This window comes from Agelaius phoeniceus, chromosome 2 (genome assembly GCF_051311805.1).
Source record: "Agelaius phoeniceus isolate bAgePho1 chromosome 2, bAgePho1.hap1, whole genome shotgun sequence".
Taxonomy (NCBI): Eukaryota; Metazoa; Chordata; class Aves; order Passeriformes; family Icteridae; genus Agelaius; species Agelaius phoeniceus.
This window is the reverse complement of record NC_135266.1, coordinates 63661280-63683863: the sequence shown is the minus strand read 5'-3', so window position 1 is coordinate 63683863 and position 22584 is coordinate 63661280.

The window sequence follows — 22584 nt, the reverse complement described above, 5'->3', positions numbered from 1 at the left end:
TCCTTAGCAAGTTGCTCCCTTTAGCTGCAGTGAAGAGCTCACCCCTGAAGCCACTATTTTTCCTTCCTAGAGGCAAACATGGCTTACCTTTGCATGCTTTCCGGGAAATACTGGCTTTGGTTCAGCTCAGAAGGCTCTGTGGTGCCTTGGCAGAGCACCCCAAAGAGATGGAGATCCCCATAGTGTCCAATTAGGCCTTTATGTATTTATTTTCCTGATTGTAATATACTTTTATGGCCAAAAAGAATTGGATGGATACTTCAGGTTGAAGTCACTCTTTATTTTTATTGTAATGTTTTATATTCATAATTAATCATGAATTATGGCTTAATTATGATAGTCAGTCTGCTTTCAACTTTTTATACTTCTGTAGCAATTTCTGTAACAAATTCCTTACAAACATGGAACCATGTTGAAGCTCTGCAAAACTGTAATTACAGGATTTTTGATGTTCATTTTTATACTGCTTGGGAGTCAGGTCTGAACTGAGGGTGATTAATGGAAATTCACTGTAATTGAAATATCTTCCAGTGCTGAGCCCTTTACAAACCCTTCAGCCCACCTCTGTCTCTTCTATCATTTCATTTGTCCCTCTGTTTTTTAATCCAGGAGTTGATATTTTCACTGGGCTTTTACAATGGAGTATTGTACAATATCATGACTGTTTCCTGTGAGAAAGCACTAAACCAGTACAGTCAGAGAACCACACAATCATTAAAAGGCCCCCAAGATCAGCTGTCAACCCAGCTCTGCCGAGTCCACCACTAAACTACGTCCCTGAGTGCCACATCTGTACATCTTTGTGTCTCCACGGATGGTAACTCAACCAGTACCTGGGCAGCCTGTTCCAATACTTGGTGACTCTTTCCATGAGGAAAATGTTCCTAATACCCACTTGAAACCTTCTTTGGTGCAACCCGAAGCCATTTCCTCTTGCCCCATTGCTTATTATTTGGGAGAAAAGACTGATTCTTTCCTCACTAAAACTTCATTTTGCATAGTTCTGGAGACTCATAAAGTGTTGCCTCAGTCTTCTTTTCTCCAGACTAAACAATTCAAACTCCTTGAGCTGCTCCCCACATGACTTGTGCTTCAGAACCTTCACCTTCAGTCATGGAATCACAGAAGAGTTGAGGCTGGAAAGGATGTCTGGAGGTCATCTTGTAGTGCACAAAGCCTGCCTGATAGACCAAAAGTGTGGTCCTCTTCCTGCTTGTTTCAACATAAATCAGAAGTTTACATTTTCTGTAGCTTTATTTTCTGTTGCAGACCTGTGGTTAAGCCTGAGTTGATTTGTTTTGGCAATGTGCTTGGATTGTTTTGGGAAGCAAATTCCAGAACTTCCCAGAGGATTTCAGAAGTAAAGCTTTGCCTATTCCCCTGGGCTTCCAATTAGGATAGGATTCATTTGCCCTGCAAAATATGAACCCTCATTTTGCACAACATTACTGACTTACAGAGCCAGAGAAGTACTCAGGCTAGGTAGGGCCACTGAAGCTCATCCCTCCCCAGCTTTGCACAAACGTGGGTGGGGGTGCAGTCCATCCCCTTCACCAGGCCAGTGAGAGGCATCTGAGAGCAGGTTTATAGAAAACAGGAGAACATCTCCTGAGGATGGAAGTCAGTCTGAAGTCAGGAGGTACTTCAGTGTAGGGAAGGACCAAACCTGAGCCAGGATCTGAGGCAGAAGCAGCCTGGCTGAGAGAGCCACCGTTACCTGCACATAACAGCAGCACACTCATCAGTTGCTGCCAGCAGTGCCAAATCCTATTTTCCAGGTCATCAATCTTACCAGTCACTGCAAAACATTATGCAACTCCACTCTACTTGATATTCAGCTTTCATCACATCTCTGTAAGGCTTAAGCCAAAGATCTGGGCAGATTTTGCAAAATCAGATCCAGTCTGTTAAAGGGTGCCTCACGTTTTTGTTGTTGTTGTGGCTTAGTGTGTGTTGCTCCCTGCCTCTGAGACACTGACACATGGGTTGTGCAAGGGATGTTAGGCATCCCCCCAAAAGCTTACTAAAGCATGCTGCCAAGCTTAATGTAGTGTGCCACCCAGGAAAGTGCCTGGGAGAAGCGCATATCCATGTGATGAAATGAATTACTAGGCTTGGCTTTGCTGGAGTGGCTTTCTGTAGTGCTGAGCCTGTGGCAGGAGCAGCACTGGCTGGCAGTACCCCAGCCTTGCCCTCCATCCTCGCTGATGGGAGAAGAACACAGTCCAGAGTGAAGAATAGACAGGGAGGGTGTGCTCAAAGAAGGAGATCCCCATTTTGAAACCCCAGTAAAAAGCTGTGTGTTGTGTCAGCATTTCCCAGAGCATCCCTTAGGGCTGCCACACGACCACAGGGTTGGGTTTTTTGCTCCTTGCATCAGCATTGCCTAAAATATCAATTCACATTAATTTCTGTTCTTTCAACCCACAGTCCTCAGTCCAATGTAACCCAACCACACAGAGTTTTACAGTTCCATGTATCTCTTCTCCACCTTATTCTATTTGAAAATTTTGCAAAAGGCAGACTTTCAAGATGTGACAGTCCAAGAGGTAAGAAGATGAGGACAGCCTTGGTGGGCCAGACCAGAAGTCCATCTAAGCTGGAATTCTGATGGTCTCTGGATGGAGAAGGAAGTTGATGCATAGGAAAGAGTGCAAAAACAGCATGGGAAAACCTACTGTACAGCTTTCCAGCTGGATAGCAGGCCTACTGCAGCTAATATCCATCCAAGAACATAAAAGTAGGAACAATCACAAATCTTCCCACCCCCTGTGCATTGCTGTCTTTTTTTTCTCAACATGCTGTGTGGGTGTGACAAAAAAAAAACAGTAAAAATGTTAAAAGTAAACTCTCCACAAAATTCACCATGGGCCTGTTAGTACACTTCTCTCCTGCAGGACCAGCTGGGGGATCAGCCACACCTGAGAGATGTGAGTTGCTTTGCCAGGGCACCATTAGACAGCACTTGGATTTGGAGGGTCATGGCCAGCCCTGCCTGGAATTCAGATGTGGCTCCTGTTCACAAAATATTTCCCACCTGCTCTCTGCTAACATTTAATATCCGTGCAGTTCATGCTCACAAACACTTCAAAGCCCTAGCTAGTCACTACAGGCTAACTCTGCATTTAAATATCTGATAAATATCCCATTGTGTGTTTAGGATAGGACAAATGGCTCTCTGCCTTGAGTTGGTAGAGGGATGACTGGTTGGTATGAATCACAAATGCTGTAGTGCAATACATTATTCCAGATTGAGCACGGTGTTATGGCACATGGTTATGTTCCCTGATTTGATGGCTTATTTAACTAATCAGCACAGCAGGAGCAGTTCATTTCAACTATTCCAATAAATGAGAGCTCTGTAATTTGCACATGCAGCTGTAATAGTTGTAATGCTTCATTCCTGCTGTGCTGCTTAGTTACATAAACCATCTAGTTGGAATCAATACTTATTTACTGTACCTAATCAACACAGTTTGAATTATAAACTTTCAGAATTTGCATGTAAGGTGAGCTGCTGAGATTTTCCCCCAGGTACAAATATCTGAGAGTTTCTTAATCCATTCAAAAGGTCAGGAGAAAGGGATGTAAAAAGCAGCAGAATAACAGCCCATGTGAAGGCTTTGTTAGGTCTTTTCAAGGGAAATGCAGGGGTTTGACATTCATAACAAGAGGCTGCTGGAAACCACAAAGGAAATGCACAAGAGCAGCCTCTCCTGTGTGGCAGGAACTTTGACCAGTAATTTTCTGGCAGCTTTCAATTACCAGTGGATGGGGCTGATGGGCTGGAGGCAGAAGGAGGAGATGAAAGTCTGGATCCCATCACAAAGCCTGGTGACATTTGGCAGCACCTGGGCAGGCAGGGGCTGGTGAAAACCTCTGTGCACATCAGAGCTTCTGTATCCCAGCTGGTGAACCTGTTCATTTCCTACCTGGTACCTAACAGATAGCAGAGATTCAATGTCCCTGTCTGAGGCACATAAGGGTCATTCTCAATACTGCTTCTCTTCAGACCCCCTCAAGCCTGAGCTCTTGCCAAAACCAGTACTAGCAGCAAAAGATGGTTTAGGGGATGGCTGACCACCCACTCCATAGCCCATCCTCCTTGAGGTGCTGGCCACAGAGTACCCCAGGAGCCATTGGGGTGAGCTGTGCAGGAGGCAGAGAGGTCTCTGCTTGCATGGGCAGAGGGGCTGCTGGGCCAGCTGGGGGCCAGGGCTCTGCTGGACCCATCAAAGTGGCAGCCAGGATCTGCCCAACTTCCCCTCACAGTGCACACCTTGAAAGATAAAAAGAGCACTGTACCCTATGTCCATTTGAAAAGGAACTGGACAATTTTGATTCCCAAGGTAATTTCCTCCTCATATAAAAATAATAGAGGGAAGAGGGGGGAAGTTGAAAAGAACTTCATCCTCAAAAAGACACAGTTTAGAACTCCCAGTTCTCAAACAGGTTTGCCTTGTCAGTTTTGTTTTGATTTCGATTTAAGATCTTTGTTTTAATAGAATATTCTCCTGGAGGAATGCACAGCCAGTTTGTCACAAACATGTTTAATCAGAGCAGATGGAAGGCAAAAGCTGGTGATTGCTGTGAGCTCATGTGCCTTCACATGGTACATCTGGGCTTGTCTTTCAGAACTGGCTCCAGGCTTCACAGCAGCCTATGCAAAGCTGAGTTTTTCAGCCCAAAGTAGGCAGATGAAATGAGCCTGCCTGGGGAGACAGATTTGCTGCCCTGGCTGCCCTGGTCTGGGAGAAGATGTTGTCTCTGCTGGTGTCCCAGCAGAGCCCTGGCCCCTTTGGGAGCAGCAAGCTGGGGAGCACTGCTTCTCAGGGTGTCAGTGCTTGGTGCCTCAGCCCTCCAGCTGAACACCCTCTTAGCTCACCTGCACAGGCACCTGATTCTGCTTTCAATGCTTCAGCACACCTGAGATGTCTGTTTGGAATAGCAACAGTGGCACAGGCCGTGGGGCAGCAGCTGGGGGCAGGTCTGGTCCATTGGGGTATCTGAAATGCTCATCTTTAAGCATTAAGCACCATGTTTTAAAAAGGAGGTGAAAAGAAGACCTGCTGGGTGTTGTATTCCTGTATTTGGAAAGCACTAAGAGACATGCAAGAAGCTTGTGGACTCAAAATGTCTCCCTGAAGCAGAGTACTTGCACCATGGAAAAAATATCCCAGTACCATGGCACCAAAACACCTTACAAACCACAGCCCTCTAGGCATTAGCTTGCTTTGTGAGTCTCCCTCTGGCTTTTCCAACAGTGCTAAAGGAAATTACACCAAACATGACAGCCTGCTCCCCTAGGCTTAACAGGGCAGGTCCCTGTAAAGTGATAAAGGCTCTGAATAAAGGCTCTGTAAAGTGATAAAGGCTCTTAGACACTTTGTCTGCTCTATCCCAGCAGACAAAGGCCTATGTCCCTGACATGAGACAAAAACCCTGGGTTTTGTCCCCAACTTACTGAAACACATCATGAGGTAAAGACATGGCCTCTGCATGTGCTTTCCCCAGTAAAACATGATGAGATCGTTTTTTGTAGCACAAAGTGAAGTATGTGAGCCTGAGAGATCAGAAATCTGTGCTTCTAAAGCAAATGCAGCACACTAGTGAGCACACATGAGTAACTTCTGGAAACAATCAGCATGTAGAATGCTATGTCCCAAGGTTAATTTTTGCTATTTTTGCAACTCTTTTACTCATAGGCATCCTCTAATATATCTTGAACCCCCTCACCCCCACTACCTGTGACTGCAGAGTTGGACATCTGCTCCAAAATTCAACAGAAACCCCTTCAAAGCCCACAGTTCTGTTAGCAATATTTGCATCATGGCACTTGCTTGCAGCATGCTTTTCACAGCATCCCATAACCTGAATGCATTTTCTAGCTGAGCTTCATGGGATGCTGGACAAAAAGGAATAATTTGAGCACTACTCAGATCTCAGCTTGCCCTTGTATCAACAGTGTGCAAATCCTGTGACCAAAAGAAACAGATTGAAAACAAACCTGTGCACATTTTCCACCTAAAAGTACATACACTCTGATGGCATCTGCCTGAGCCTGAGGAAAATCTATTAAAGTTAAGGAAATTGAATCTCACTATCACTTTGGGCATCAGAGGATCCCTCCCTCAGGATGCAGGTACCAGCCAAGGCAGGCAGCTATCCTGGTGCACAGAGGTGCTGCCCAGTGTGAGGGCATCCCTTTGCACATGTGTTCCCAGTACAGGAGTACAGAGGAGACCTGCACCCAGCTGCCCAGGAGGTGCTGCCCCTCTGCTTCTCCCCACTTTGCTCATTTGCTGGGGATGCTCTGCCCTCACCAGTTTTCTTGTTCTTTAAAACACATCACAGCTGCTATTGCATTTGCAACCTGAGTTTGTCCCAGTGCCCTCAGGTTTTGGCTTTGCTGCTTTGTCAGGGGGTTCTGTTCACAAAATCTTTGCATTGGGGTGCTGGTTGCTGTGTTCAGATTATGGGTGGAAGGTGGCAGAAAAATGCAGGGGTTTCCCCCTTCACTTTTTATTTCACTCAGAATATGTTTTCAGTCATTAGTTATTGTGTGTCTGTGAGCATTTCAAATAACTGAGTGGGGGTGGATGCTCAGATATATTAGTTGGTGCTTGGGTTTACTCCACCACTTCAGATACAGGCAGCTGAAATATAAGACTAGGAAAAATCAAAGCATTTCACAATGTTTTCATTGGGGGTTTTTTGTTGCTCAACATGAGGTGTTATGTTTTCCTGATATGTTGGTCCCAGATTTTAAGTAGCTGTCTTCTCTCCTGACACAGCAGAAATTCTGTGGTGTGAAAGACACTCCTTTCATTTTTATCTCACATTTCTGCCAATAACTATATATATACCTATATTTAGTCATGTGGCTTTCTCCATGACAGGGAAGAAAGCAATTCTGGCATGAATATACTCATTCACATGCTGAATTTTCATTTGCTTGAACAAAATTCCCTCTCCAGACATCTGTTTATCCATCCATCCAACTACTCATCCATCCACACAAGCAGAAAAACCCATAAAAATATTTGCAGAAAAACAACCCAAAAAAGTACAGTTGCAGCTGTAATAAACTGTAGGTAATGGCTAATCTTATTTTTAGATTTTTTTGACAACCTCTGATTTATGCTGTGCTGCCAGTATATTTATGACAGGAAAACTAGTTGAAGAAAACAACTAGTTGTTGGCTGAGCAGTTTTTAAAACTCTGCTTTAGTGCTGCTGTTTACCTTTTGAAATACTAGGAAATTATCAGGAAAGATAACTTGGAGAGAACTTCTGCTGAAATCTTTCCTCTGGTGTGTTTTTTCAGGCAGGTGTACTAAGTAATAAGAAGAGAGTTCTGCTTTCTGACAGCAGGCACGTAGGTAAGAAATGCAAATGTTTTAAGAATGAAACTTGTTTAACCTCAAAAAGGGGAGGCTCAGGGGGGACCTCATTGCTCTCACCATCTCTCTGAAAGGAAGGTGTAGTGAGGCTGATCTCTTCTGCTGTGCCTGCAGTGAGAAGCCCAGAGGAAATGGCCTTAAGCTGAGACAGGGGAGATGAAGTCAGACACTGGAAAAAAATCTTTCACTGTGACAGTGGTCAGGCCTTGGAAAAGGTTGACTAGGGAGGTGAGCATGAGTCATCACCATCCCTGGAGGTGTTTAGGAGGCATCTGGATCTGGCCCTGGGTGATCTGGTTTAGTGGTTACAGTGCTAGTGCTGATGGCTGGACTGGATGATCTTAAAGGTCTCTTCCAACCCCAATGATTCTATTGTGTCATTATGATAAACATGGTACTATCAAACGGCGGAGGGAAGAGCTCTGCACAGTAATATTCAGGTGGATTATTTGCTTAAATCTTCCAGGTGCAACTTCAGTGATCCTTTAGGAGTCAGAAATAGGTGTGGAAGAGGTTACACAAAATTAAGTCTGACAAAGGAATATATCTGAGGAGAAACATTTAAATATTTTTGCTCCTTCACATGGTTTTGGCACAACAGGCAGTAGATCTTGTTGCAATTTTCTGTACAATATAGGACACCCCAAGAACACCTAAGCAGCGCTAAATAAATGGTCTTTGTAGGAAATCATAAATTTTTTCACATCCTTCACCTTTTCCACTGTATTCCTGTGTGCCTCACCTCCCACAAAAGCATGACCAAATATTTCCTAGCCTCACCTCCCACAAAAGCATGACCAAAAATTAATAGCCTTACTAGCTCACTGTCCTTCAGCAGGTCTTTGTTGCTTTAGCTCCTCCTTGGGCTTGACGGATTTTGCCCAGCCACCCTCCCTGGAAAACAGCATCTCTCCTGCTCTGTCATGCAGTACTCTTTTCCCTTTGGGTGGTCCTTGCTTCTCCCTTGGAATCCAACAGGAAAGATGCAATAAACAGCAGGTGAGGGAGGTTCCTGATGGGAATTTCCCCCTTGATCAGCTCCACTGAAGCCTCTGCAGGGAAGGGCCTCGGCCAGGTCAAACACAGAAGGGTTTGCAGGCATGTGCTTCCATGGAGATGATCTTACACCTTTTTTAGGCAGACCTGACATCACAGGGACATCAATGTCATCATGAGACATGCCAGCATACAATCCTGGGCTTGTGCTGCTCTCTTCCCCTAACAGTCACTCGGGAGGTTTTTCTTGATTTCCTCATGATTTGTTCCTTACACACCAAAGCCATTGATTGATATGTCCATCCTAAGGAAGTGTCTAGATTCCCTTGGGGCTTTGATACCATCAATAACTTAGATATTGCTTCAGCTGTGAGCATTGCTTCTGCTGGTCCCCAGTGATTGTGCCCTGCCCTGGCCTGCTCTGCCCTGGGCATCCTCATTATTTTCCAGGGGACAGTTCATCTATAAAAGCTACTGACAAATCTATGTCAGAGGGAAAGCAGAAAAATCCGCAGGTGATCAGACTTTGACATCTTCGGTTTTAACACTAAGACTGTAGTACATTTCCACACCACGTATTTTGTTACCACTATAAAGGTGTGTTGAAGCCTGTGGACTAAACAATCTTATTGGTACTGGAACTTAATCTCTAAATTAGGGAAATTGTGTGGTTCAGATGTAAAAATGGGATGTGGTGAGCTAACACAAGGAAAGTCAATTCCCTTTTAGCTCCCAGCATTTCCAGGTCAATTTAGGGCATGCACACCACAATACATCACAGTGGGGAGAAAACAGGCATATTTCATTCCCTGCCTTTCAGATTCCAATAGCCATGATGAACTCTGGCCAAAGCACTTGTTTGGGAATTTATGATCAATTGAGGTTGTTGGGCCTTGGCCTTAGGTCAAGCAGGTCCCTAGGGGTCATTAATATCTATTAAATGCTCTGCATCTCTTTTCTTGCAGTTAAAATGATGAGTAACTGTGAATTATAAGAGTGTTGGCCATATATCAAGTGTTTCAAATACATTAACAGAGGCAAACTGAGTTCTAATTAAAAGTTTGTTACCATTCACTTGTACTTTTTGTCACAGACCCAATGATTGGACTGTACTGAAAGCTGATGTGAAATAAAACTTGCAATGCTTTGCAGAAAGAAGAAAAAAGAGGTACTGGAAAATATAATATAAAATTATCTTCTGCAATGCCATTTATTAAATAAGGTCTCTAGCCTCTTCTATCTGAGATATGCTTTCTATTGGCAGCATGAGTCTTGGCGGAGGCACAAAAATGGGGGAAACAACAAGAGAGGGAGTGTATTTTACATACATCTCATTTCCAGAAAAAGAGAAAAGAAAACATTAAATGAAACTGGTTCTTAATAGATAATGTATTTTCAATAACAAAAAAAAGCATTCTGAAGATCTTTATATTAAATTGACCACAATGGACAAAGTAATATTTTCAATATGATTTGAAGAGCAAAAAAAGAACCAGTGTGAAAGAGAAGCTGCTGTGAGCCACAGGTGCTATTTCCTAAAATGAAAAGTCCAATACATCTCTCAGGAAAAAACCAAGCAGTTTTGTGTATGGGAAGTGCTTCTGGCCCTAGACCAAGAAATCCGTATGAAATTTCCCAATATTGGGTGTAAACCATTGCCTGAGCTATCCCTCTGTCCCTCTGCACAGTGACTTTTTCTGGTGCAGGATTGTGTGTGCACGCTGGACTGGACCCAGGGAGTAATTTTGGCAGCTAAGATACCACTGACCTCTGCTGGGAGTAATCAGACACATTTAGCTTCTGTCCTGGGTCCTGTGCTGCTCAGATGTGGTGGAGATTCCTCTGGCAGAGGCTGATGTGTGTGTGTGTGTGTGTGTGTGTGTGTGTGTGTATATATATATATATATATATATATATATAAAAGATATGCACACTTATGTGTAGCGGCACGCACCTTCCATCCTTCTATCCTTGCTGTCACTGCAATGTCCCAGGTGGCCAAGTGGTTCAAAAGATGTAAAATCCATCCTGAATTTACAAAATGAAATTTTCTTGGCAGTGAGGAAGATTTAGACCTCCTAAGGAGAAGAATCCCTACCAGCTTTGTCTAGAATATGACATCATACACATATAAATGTACAAGATTTGTGGATCTTTGAGTTCCTAAGGGTTGAAGGGTGATGAGTGGATTCTAAAGGCCTGGCCTGGAACTGATGTGGCTGAAAAGCAGAGGTATTTGTAGTGATTGGCACAATTTCCAGTTTCCTGATGGACACACTGCAAATACACGGAGTATGAGCAATACAGTTCCAGCTAAGTAAAGGTTTGAACTGGCAATGCACAAACCAGAGACAGATTGTGCAAACAAAAGAGTTCAAATAAAGAGGTGTCGTAGAGGAATTGTCACCTTTCCCATCTATGGCTGGTACTGAATCATTTTGTAAATAAAGAGAAAAGATCTTTCTCTCCAGGACATCCAGTGTAGGATATTCAGTCAGTGGCTCAGAGAAGAACACAAGCTGGAAGCCACCCATTGGAGAAAGTGTGCTGACAGGAAGTGTCAGAGATTATAAACTGAATTATTTTGTTCCCTTACAGTGAGTGGAATGAAGTAATTACTGTAGAACAGAAAACAAATCAAATGACCCTACAAAATACCACATGAAATTTTGTTCAATGATGTTGAAAAGTGGTACTGGCCATACAATTAGCAGTTCACAGAACAGGGCTACATCTAAAATCTGCTCTGTCCATGAAAAAAAAGTCAGGCTATGATAAAACAACAAATCATTCATATTGAACAAAAAAAAATGTAGACCAGCAGGATTTATTCCCATACTTGAACATTCTAGCAGCATTCCAGTTATCTATGTATTACAGGAATTTATTGTCATAAGGACAGAAGACGAATGAGGTGTTATGACTGGAGATAGCAGTGAAAAAAGACTGATCTTGATTATAAAAAAAAAGAAATTACAAGATTTAATGATACAAGATCTAGTGTGGTTGAAGAAGAGAGGCCAGATCACAGGACAGAGACAAGAAAACAGAGTTGTCCGCAGTGACAGATAATGCAGAAAAGGCCAAAGGGAAGACATCTGGGTTTCATTGTAAGGAGCTTACATTTAAATGGTGAATAGACATGCATGAATGTAGAAGGAATTAAAGGCAAAGCTGAAAAAGAGAAGTTGAGCTGGGTTAGAAGCTCAGCCAGAAAAACAGTATCTGAAACTCTGGGAGAAGTTACAGTTGCCATTAGAGAATATACAAGTGGAGAAAACAGAGAAATGAGAGGAGGAATCAGGAGGGGGGAAAATATTTTAAATATATATAAGGAGAAGTATTTTTTCTTTTCTGGATGTTTGGATGATCTGGCAATATCTTCACTTGAGTTCACTTCTCTAATATGGAGGGAAGCTGTCAGAAACACAAGACACCAGGAAGAAAGGACTGGAATTAAAAAGAGCTGGTTAGACTGCACCTCAAACTGCAGCAGGATTTAGTTCCATTTTCAGGCAAGAAATAATGAAGGTACCAACGGCTAAACATTACTAATCAGCCATGGAGATCCATCCTGTGCAAACAAAAATTTCCACGTGACCTTCAAATGGCCACACAAAGTTGTTCAGCATTCTGCAGCTGGAAGGTGGCAGAAAAGACAACTGTGGTAAGTCCCACATGAAAAAGAAAAACCACATCCTTTGTGCTGTGCAGTTAGAAAAGACAGAGGGCTATTTCTCCTGCCTTCAGGCTCTCTGGGTTGGTTTTTATAAAGCAGCTCAGCCTTTGACAAACAAAAGCCGTCTGTGGGCTGTCATCCTATCCCTCCCAGTTGCAATGGCTCTACAGATGCTGTCAAACTCCCACTTTCACCTCCTGGTGGGCAACACAGGTCCACACTCAGGTGGCACAATATGGTCTTTCACCCACCTGTCTTTTCTAAAAACAAACTACAGTTCAACATCTTTATGTATTTTCATGTTTTCATATTTCATTTTCATATTTTTATCTGAGGGAAAGGACAGTTACTTTAATCTTCCCACTGCTTAAAAGTCCCAAATATTTCTGAATAAATAATTTCATCTATCCTTTCTGACATTGAAGGACTTTTAGGCATGGTCATGGAGGCAGCTAGAACCAAGACTGTCTGTCCTTATGCAGGCCAAATGGTAGTATTTTTTCCCCATGTACATTTTTGTCATTTCCATATTAAAGACATTGTTAGAGAGTGCTCTGCGTTAGCACTGTGGCCCATACCTGTGCATGTTTCTGGCAGCTCCTAAGTCCTTATGAACACCCCAAATGAGACAGGAATGGATTTGCTATGTGAGATTGCCAGGGTCATAACTTTGCTATTCAGAAAGTCACTGGAGGAAAGACATGTTGCCAAAACCAGGTGCACAGAAAGATCTCCCACTGGGTTTTGACTGTGCTGAAATACTGAACTAACCCCAGCTTTTGGGAAGTAACTTTGGAGCAAGGTAACTAGCACAAAGTACTGGAACCAAAATTTCAGCAAAAAGCCTACAGCTTTTAGGAGCATAAAACCTGATATTAATGTGCACCCAATATCATTCTTATTAATAACAGATATGGAAGAGTTAGCAGGGAAGGAACACAGGACTAGCAGTGCAAAAGTTATTTTAGATTTGTTTATTTGATTACCTGGAACACAGTATGGGCAGAAGCAGTAGGTGCCTTGTGCAGGCAGAGCAGCGTGGGTTGTACTCATCAATATTGAAGCAATTACCTGTACAGATGTAATACTAGTGATCTGTTACAGCACTGAAATATAAAATGTTACTATATTGCTATTACATCTTGTCTAATGATGAGGGAAGGATCCTGGATGGGCAAATGCCAAAACCTTCTGTTCAGTCTTTGTCTTAGGAGGTGATAGCTCAATTTACCAATTTGGTTTGGTGGATTTCAATTTGGGAAGGAAAAAAACAAAAGTGCTTGAGTGAGTGTTTTGTGGGTTGATTTGAGGCTTTGCTGATATTGATCAAGCTGTACTGGAAACCCAGGGGAGGAATTGCGGTTGCAAGTTTCTTTGTGATTTAGATATTTGGGATGGGATCCAGGTCCAGCTTGGGTTCCTCCACCTGGGTGTCTCTGCTGCCAGCTCCAGCCAGGTGCATTTCTTCACGTGATGCCCTCTGAGATGCCCTGTGGTCCCATGACACCTTCTCAGAGCTGGCAGAGAGGACACAGTGGTTACAGTGGGCCCCTGCCCTGTTACACCAGACAGGAAGAATATCCTAAACCTTTTAAACCAGCACCAGGTTGACACCACAAATTGACTCAATATAAAAGCAAGATTTGCAGCAGCTTTTCAATTCTGCTGCTGCTTCATCTGTCAGGTGTGGTATGATCTGGAGCTGCAAATTCCTCAGCATATAGCAAATTTTCAATCTAATAATCAAGTAAATTATCAAGTATCCTGTTAATAATAGGTGGGTAACTTGGATGGCTATATTGATGAGTCCCTTTGTTTAGATCAGACAAATTGTTCTCTTGAGTTTGGTCCTTGGTAGGTGGGCAGGTGTCTGCAAGCTGGAACAAGCAGGGGCATGCTGAATGGGTGAGACATTTGGAGATGTGTCTGACTCCAGCCAGACACCACAGATGACAAAAACATTTTGAGCTGCCACTCATGAGACTTTAGTTCTGGGCAAGTATGAATGTGTACATGTGTGAGCAAGCAAAGGATACTTTACTGCACAATCCCCATGGAGAAACCCTTCCAGGCTCCCTCCACCTAACAAATCCAGTGACTCCAAACAAACAGAAAAGCATCCTGATTTTCCACCCATTAATTCTTCACCAGAAAATCACTTTTCTAGTACTGTGGGAAAATGACATGTTTTATAATAGGACAAAACACTGAATCTCTAATTTTTTACCATGGCACCTAGATTCCTGTTCCCAGTGCACAAATCCTACACCCTTTTGTGTACCTTGCTGGAAGGGAATGTTGATGCTCTAGCTGGGAGGACAAGTGATGGCAGCCTTTTGCTCTTTTGGGCAGGTAATTTGGGTGTCTCTCATCCCCCCAACATCATTATAAAATATACATGCCTTTAATATAAAGACCTATTTCTTAAAACCTTCACCTCTCCATTGTCAAATGGGGTCATAACTGGCTTGCACATTTAGAAATTGGTGCAGGGAAATGACAGGCTGATGACATGGTCACTTAACTTTGTTTTTATAGTGAAGTGGGGTAAAAATACAGATGAGAACAAGTACTGGGCTGAGCTCTTGAGGAAGCAGAGGTGATGGTAATACTGTCAGGGCAGGAAAAAGTACTATCCCCAAAGGGGCTGCTGGGAAACACCATCCATTCATCTCCTGGGTCCTCTGCTTTCAGCAGCTCTGGAAATTTCTGGGATGTAGTTACCAGCTGTAGCAGGTGCTCAGATACCTCATTGATCCCTCTACATCCTCCATTAGATGGTCTTGTCTTTTACAAGAGGTTGCAGCTGAGGAGCACCCATGAGTATCTTCACAGTCTTCAACTGTGAGCAGGTAGCAGGAATGGCCTATGATCAGCTGAGGATATTTCCTTCAACTCCATTCTTAACATGCTCCTTCTGCTCCTCCTCCCTCCAGGCTGTAGTCTGTGGGTAATGGGATTTGTCTGTGATAATCAATAATTCATTGCCTTATACATTTAATCTCTGCATTTTCCTTGAAGAGTTTCTTTGCATATGGCTGAAAGCACCAGAACAAAATGAGCCTAGAAGTGGTTGTAAGAATGCATTTCTCCTCCCTGATCACTTCATTTTCTGATGAGGAGTCTTTATTCACCTGGGTGCTTTCCCAGCTAATAGGCTATTAAAAAATCCATCACTAATATAGTGAAAAATATGTTTTCTCCCTTCAGAACAATCAGCAGCTCTCACATTAGCTGCACCTGGTGATGGCTGATGCAGCTAACCCTAGCTTTCCCTACAGGCAAGGTCACAGGTAATAAAGCCATAAACCTGTTATTAGGTAATAAAACCATAAACAACTGGTTATTATTAATTGCAGCAACCTTTAAAAAAGGGTCTCACCTGCCTGTGCAGCTCCTTTTCCTTGTACTTGACCCCCACATTCAGTCCAGTTCTGCTGTTGTTGTTCCAGAAGCTTGAGATAAAACTGAATAGCCTCAAAAAGGCAGGTGAGAGAACTCAGCCATGAAAACATCCCAACATCATGGGGATTTCCAAGTTGCCAGGTTCTTGTTTCTGCTCTCAGTGGGGAGCTCTAGAGATTTTTCCTGCTCTTTGTGGACAGAGTCCTGTGGACCTTGCCTCTGCTGCAAATCCTGGAAGTCTAGGGACAGGGCACAAAGAATAAATTTCTTTATGTATGTATGTAGGTATGTGAAGTAAAAGAAAACCATGTCAGGCTAGGGGGTTGTCCTGTAAGTAGGAGGTCACATTATTCATGCCTCTGCCAGCCATTTCACTGAAGGACTGATTTTGTTCCATTTCCATGTAAGGCAAGGCTAAAGCCATGCATAACTGGACAGAGATCCTCAGAAATGAGGCCTGAACATAAAAATCTCACATGTCCCAGGTTGCTGGGAAGAGTTCTTGCCCAGCAAGATCTCTGATCTCACAGTCTTCAGACAGTTAATCTCTTTAGAAATTCAAACAGGTAACAAGGAAATCTGGGATTTTCAGTATACCCACACCAGCTTCACCTAGGTATTTTGGGTCCAAAATCCATGACAGCCATGGATTAGACTGCCATGGTCAGCTCTGGATGTTTTTGCTGGATAGTATCACACCATCTCACCTTCCTGCTCCTGCACAGGACCATTTTTACAAGGTATGCTTGAATACAGCCACTCTTCACTGAGAATTTATATGGGATAATTTTATGAAACAGGGAGCTTATAAATCCAAGCCAACACATGTTGATTCTCCTGTCCCAGGAGAACAGAATGCTCATCCTCAACAGTCATCCTGGAATATCTACATTCTCAAAATGTGTTGTGAGCTTTGAGTCTTGGCTGTGAGCTTCAGTTCTTTTCAACTGTCTGTATGCACCTTTCCCAGCTTTGTGCTGTCCAAGGACTCTGATTGTTGGCAACCACCTCTCTTCTTGTCCTTTATCTGGAGTACGGGAGACTGGAAATGTAAGAGCTCAGCCCTGCACTCTCATATGTCCCAATGCATCACCATCAGCCCATCCACTGTGGAATTGCTCTAGCATAGCTGGAGACAGATAAGCCCAGCAGAGCATCTTGACAGGACTGGCAGATATTTTTAATTGTTTAAGAGCATCACTTTAACCACCTTAAATCAGTCAGCACTGACACAGGACTATATTTGTCCTCAAATCCAGAGAGCTCTCTCTGCATTTTAATGTGTAGCTTGAGTGTATTCAATTTGCTGGTACAGTGTATTTTTAGCAAGAAAATAGGTTTCTTTTGTTTGGCTCAGATAGGTGAAAGTTTACCATTTAAAGAGCTTGGTGGTGTCATCTCTACCTAGGGATTTACTTGTATGAGCTTGCTCTGTCTGTTGCTTATGTGATGGTTGCATTTGAAAAGCTGGCATTGAAAAGTCATGTTTAGGAATGCCAGGCTGCATGCAGTAATTATTACTGTGAAGTTAATCTAAAAGTCTACGTGTTGGGGCAGGATTTGCTTCATTTTTATGTATTTTATTTAATTTTATTCACTGCAAGATTGCTCACATTTCGTAGTCAGTTTCACCTGTAGGAATCTGAAGCACCATTGACCTCTGTGGCACTAGAGAGAATTTATACATTGGTGCAACAAGACGAAGTTATTCATACTCCCAGGGCCCTACTTTCAGCTGAAATTCTTCAAACACTCATAAAAACCTTTTTTAAAATATCCTCACTTGCAGTTTAAGAACGGAGATATTAGAGTCACAGCTGCTGTTTTAAATCATACAGGTTTTTGTAGCACTTGTTGCATTTTGTTTATGGGAGAAGGAAAAGGCTGCACATTTAACTGAGTGGCTCAAACTCACATGATGGAGAAGTAACAGAGTTTGCTGGGGGCAGAAGAGCAAAGGGGATGGTACAAAGAGGGCTGCCAGTGCACCAGGGCAGTTTCATCTCTCCTTATTTTAGACATTTCCACTGTAATCAGTACCTTAACCTAACCTTCCTCTGATGTCACTGTCTGTACCTCTATACCACTAAAGACAACAGTCCAGGGTCTCTTATTTCACTCTGAGCCTGAGTGATGCAACATAGCTTGTGCCCACATGCTAGAACTCTCTTCCTCCTTGCTCCCATGTGAGCAAACACTTTTAGACTGGTGTCTCAGACCCTCTTGCCTTCTCTACCTCTCTAACATGCAGCAAGTGCTGAGTTGTATGAGTTGTATTGGGTTTATGTCACAGTCATAGAGCGACTGATGTATATTAAGCTTTTCCATAGTACTCTAATTGCAGCATGTAACTGCCTCTGAATGGCTTTCCTTCTTTGGACTTCAGCAACAAGATTTTCTTTCTATCTCCTTTCCTCTCTTTCTTCTGTCCCTTGTCTTTTGCTCATACATTTCCATATTGCCCACTTTTCTCCTTTTTCTCCTAGTCCTTGTGTCCACACCAATGTCTGCTTTCCTTCCCTTTGCTTCCCTCTTCCTTTCTTTGGGTCTGTGCCCCACTCCATTTTTCTGTGGCTGCAGAAGTGACAAGTTTGCGTGGTGCCAGAAGTTAGCACCAAAACACAATTATAGCCATACTCCTAGGACCAAGGAGCTTCTTTCTGCCTCCATTCCAGGACAAAGATCTTACTCCCCAAGGTATTAATTTTATCAACATCATCTTTCCCTGATCCTCTTCACTGAGGCCAGGTCCTGGCCCTCTCCCAGCAGCAGCAGCAAGGAACCCAAGTCTGTCTGGCTGATTCCTCACACTTCCTCTCCTGGAACCAGCCATTCATTCAGACACTGTCATCTGACAGAAATAAGGAAAGCCAAAGAGAACTGTCCCTGAAGCCATGAGAAAGTCCAGGTCTGGTGCCTTAAGCTGACTCATGCTATGATGAGTTATCCCTCTAAGAAGTTTCTATTTCTGTTGTCTTTCCCATTTCCCTTTCTCCTTTCCCTTTCTCCTCACCACTATTTTTTCTTGCTTCTGTTGTCCCCTGCTTCCCTCTCTTCACATTGCTTTTTATTGTGTGCATGTTGGTACAGCATATAGGAAAGTCCCCACTTGACCATGTTGATCATTGTGGTCTTGCCAGCAACCTGCTCCATACCAAATATTTTATAGATCTATCCCTGACTGGAACCATTTCAGGCTCCTTAAGTTGGTGTGACGACATTCACATGTTCTGATGTCACTGGGAAGAAAAACATTTCGGTATCTCCCTCAAATGGGGGGGGGATTTCATGACCAGCAGTCAGTACTGCTACTTAAGAAGGAGCAAAAGAGTTGGAGGTAAATGAGTTCAATAAAAACCAACAGAAGTTTATCCTTCTCTTAAGAAAAGTCTCTGCAAGCAGTGCAGGGGGAAGGGGATTAAAGCTTGAAGGACCTTTGGAATCAGACAAGAAACTCACCCTTTTTTACCTTATTATTGACAATCCTAACACCAAGCTTTGGCATATGATAGAGAATTTAAAGCAAAGAACTCTTCCATCCTCTTAAAAAACCTTTGGGAAATGGAAATCAGGAGCAACTGTAGTAGTGCAAAACATGAAACCACACACTCTTTGAGTGTCTCCACATCACTAGATAAAAGAAAACCAGGCCAAGCCCAGAGGCTGATTATCTGCTGCTCTGTGCCCTGTTATTTCACTCCCAACTCCATTTTGGAGGATGTCAGCTGCTTCTATCCAATGCACTTCTACATGACAGTGTGGGTGTGACTGGTCAGGGTTTCTTGGCCTCATCTTTATCCAGCAGTGTAGGAATTGCCATAAAGAATAATGACAAAAAGCAGACAAATGATTTTTCTCTGATGGAGAATAAAAAGGTGGGGTGTATAGAGATATGCTAGGTAGCCACAGCCATTTGCTTGGGGCAAATATGAGCCCCAAGAACCTGATGTAACCATGAGGAAATCCCTTGTGGCTTGGAGATTTACCAGTCAAGTAATTTCTTGACAAGGCAAGAAAATAGGCCATTGCTGATTTTTCTTTCACTTGAGCTTAAACACTGTGTGCAGTTCTAAACATACACGTCCAGGAAGATGCACTCAGCCTCAAGTGGAGGATGATCAGGATGATCAAAGCAAATGAAGAAACTGTGCCAAGAGTATGTGACACGTTTAACCTAGCAAAAACTAAACCAAAAATATGTCCCCTCAACAGTATACCTGGCAGACAACTTCTAGATGGGGAAAAACAGCTTTGCAAAGCACAGGAGAGAGTCAAACAGGAGAGTAGGAACTGGAAAGTTATTTCTTGCTATCAAAGCACTGTCACCTGGAAAAGCAATGTCAAAGAAATCTTTTCTTAAGTAGTGTAACCCTTTTCAGGCAACTCTGATTGGTTTGTGTAGATGGACACATGGTGATGTTGTTGCTAGCAAAAAGCACCGTTTCCCAGAAGACCTCTTCCAGTGCTGTGTGCCTGCAGTATTCATGAGTGAGAACTGGAAGGTTTAAGATGGGATGTGTGTTGCCCAAGAGTAGTTATTTGTAAGCTGGAAAAAGGATGGAGCTAATCACTCTGAGCTGCCATTAAAGGCAATGGGAGTGGTCAGGATGACTCAGGAAGCAGGTGGGGACACCCTGGCTGGCAGCAGCACTGACCCAGTGTCTGTACACCAGTCAGGGATGCTTGGCTGGTGGAGTGAGCACTGCTGTGCTGCAACCAGCCTGAGCAGAGATCAGGGAAAAAGGAGTCAACCTTTGCAAGGACAGAGCAAAATCCATCTGGCCAGAGAGAGCCAACCTGAAGCAGTTCTTGCAATGGGGTGCATTGGGGAAATGTCAATGCATTGGGGAAATGGGAGCTGGAGCTGGTTTCTTACACCAGAGATCTGGGGGAAATGATGGCTTATCTTGCACTGAATTCTGTGTTAAGAAATGACACCATGTTTAATGTGCTGGATGTTTTCTTAAAACATACTGGGGCTTCCTTCACAGCCCTTCAGCTTGGGACATGCATCTCCAGCCAAGATTATCCAAGGTGAATCTCCTGCACTGGAGTTTTATAGCTGACCATGGACAGAGGTACTTGGGATGCTTTAAGTCCACATCCTCACTATGTGACCTCTTCACATTTCTCTGAACCTTTCACTGTTATGATTTCTATCTTAATATGGTTTGTGAAAAGGAAATCCTTGCTCTTCAGGGAACCATCCTGTGGATTTCCACACAGTCACAGTTTAAAGTTTGACTTTGTCTTGACACCCATTCCATATAGGTTTACTGTACACCACAGCATGGTACAGAAATATTGAGGTCACCTCAATAATAATATAATAACCTCACTAATTCCAATTAATCTTGCTTAATTCCATTCAGGAAGGCATCTGACCGCATCAAGACACAACTTCATGCTCATGAATTTGAATTTCTTCAGAGTTATGCTCTTCATACTCACTTCTCTTCTGACTCAGACTTAATTTTTTACATATCTCATCCCATAGAAATTAAGATGATGATCAACATCCTTTTCTATGTTTTTTGGGTTTGGACACTTACTTACTAAATACTCTTCTTAGAGTTTGAAAATCTAGCATCAGTGCAATTTGTATCTTATTTTATATTTTTCCACAGCTACTAGAGGCAGCTGGTCAATCCCACAGAGCCTGAGCAGAAGTCCCCAGAGCAGCAGAACAATCTGACTGTTGTTACCACCTTCACTTATGGTACATCTTTTCTGAAATGATAAAATTTGATTGCTTCTTATGCATTTGTGTATGAGAAGAAGATGTAATACTGTCTTCTATTGCAAGATTATATTGGCCTTCAAATCAATTTCAATTTCTCATGTGTCTTCAATATAATTTTATTTCATCTTTATTTTTGGGTATTACATTTTCATCACTTCATTCTACTTTAAAGATTAGAATTCTCCTGATGCCCTCCACAATGATAAATTAGTTGTATTTGGGAACATTGACTTTGACGGTGGAGAGTGGGTTTAATCCTAAGTTTTTAATAGGAACCTTGTTCTTTCTTTAGTGGGATGTTGAAGGGTTTGAATTTTGCTAGATCTCTTTCTTTTCCTCATACAAATGGAAATGCTCAGGACCCCAGCCAGTGTGCAGTGATCTCCTAAGGAACTTGTGCAGAATTTCTCAAAATGCAATGTCAGCCTTGCTGCTCTTACACTCTTGTTTATGCTTGCTGGTAGCGTTTGCACAGAATATAGACATTAATTTTTGGGGAAGGAATATGTCCACATTTGGGAATGATGCTTTGTGGCAGCTTTCTGCTTTCCTCTGAACCTTCCAATAGCACATTTGATTTGACTAACAACAGATTTGATGGTTTTTCTTACACACTGTGGTGTGAGAAGAATCTGTGGAGGAGCCCACCAGCCTGCATACCACAGAGTAAGAAACATTATTTTACTATACCAGCATCAGGCCAAAAACCTGTTCTTAATTTCCCAGCTGTCAGTAGAGATTTTTGAAATCTTTTCCACATGGTTTTCCCAAGTGTGAAAAATAGACAGCTTGTCAACTTCTTAAAAAAAGCAGCATGTCAGAGGTTTTACCTGTCACCTCAGGCCAAAGGGAGAGTCACAATGAAACTGGAAGCAGAAATTTTCTCATAATAGGGATGTCAAGCAAAATTTAGCAAGATGTAGTACAAGAGGTATTTGGGTTTGAATTGTCCCCTACTGAGGAATGCTCATCAGAGCAGGTATGAATTTTGATACATCACTTAGGGAACAAGCTTCACTTTCTTACACTTCAGATCTACATTACAATTTCATGATGGAGCAGAATTAGTCCTGAATATGTTCTTTTTATAAATCCATTTTTATTTTATAAATATCCCATGAGATATTAATGGAATAGGGTTATACAAGACATTCATTTTGAGAGGTTTGACACTGATTACTAAATATGTATTCATTGACTTTGCAAATTAAGATCTGTGGTCATGTACGTAAGCATATAAACACATAAAAATGTTTAAAAAATATTAAATAAATAAATATGAGAGTGTGTATGTTCCTGCATTTGTATATATGTGTGTATATATATATATATATATATATTTATATATATATGTATATG